Raw genomic sequence first — 429 nt, 5'->3', positions numbered from 1 at the left:
CAGGCCACCCCCCCAGCCTCAAGCCTTTATGGACGTGAAGGCGAGTTTTAAGAGCAGCTTTCGCAAGAGGAGGAGGTTTTCCTCCGTGGAGGGGGTGAGCAGCAGCAGAGGGGACAGCACAGCTCCCCGCAGGTGTGGTGGTAGAAAACCACCCGCTCTCCAGCGCAAACTGGAGCAGCTCAGGCATTTTACCCTGCAATCAAGGCGTCTGCCCCAGCAGCAGCAGCCGCCACCACCCCACTGTCAGTGCTGATCGGAGGGAAAGCCCCAGGGGGCGTGTGGTGAAAGGGAACTGAAAAAATCCTACAGAAAACCAAAACCAGAGCACTTTTCCTCCTCTTGAACCCAAAGAGCAGCGGAGCCCTGGGCACAGGCAGCAGCAAAAGCACCTGGGTTCACACCTCCAGACAAACCAAACCAGAGGAGCGA

At 58.3% G+C, this 429-nt stretch overlaps 1 protein-coding gene across 1 annotated transcript in view; it reads right to left on the bottom strand.

The window, feature by feature from the left end:
* The window catches only part of CCDC43 (coiled-coil domain containing 43), a gene marked incomplete at its 5' end in the record, with an annotated part of 4,575 nt that overhangs the window by 3,714 nt on the left and 432 nt on the right, over window positions 1-429 (bottom strand). The window lies entirely within an intron of this gene.

Source organism: Buceros rhinoceros, unplaced genomic scaffold (genome assembly GCF_000710305.1).
Source record: "Buceros rhinoceros silvestris isolate BGI_N320 unplaced genomic scaffold, ASM71030v1 scaffold19962, whole genome shotgun sequence".
NCBI classification, from domain to species: domain Eukaryota; kingdom Metazoa; phylum Chordata; class Aves; order Bucerotiformes; family Bucerotidae; genus Buceros; species Buceros rhinoceros.
The sequence above is the reverse complement of the archived record's forward strand: the minus strand, read 5'-3'. Positions and strand labels throughout refer to the sequence as shown.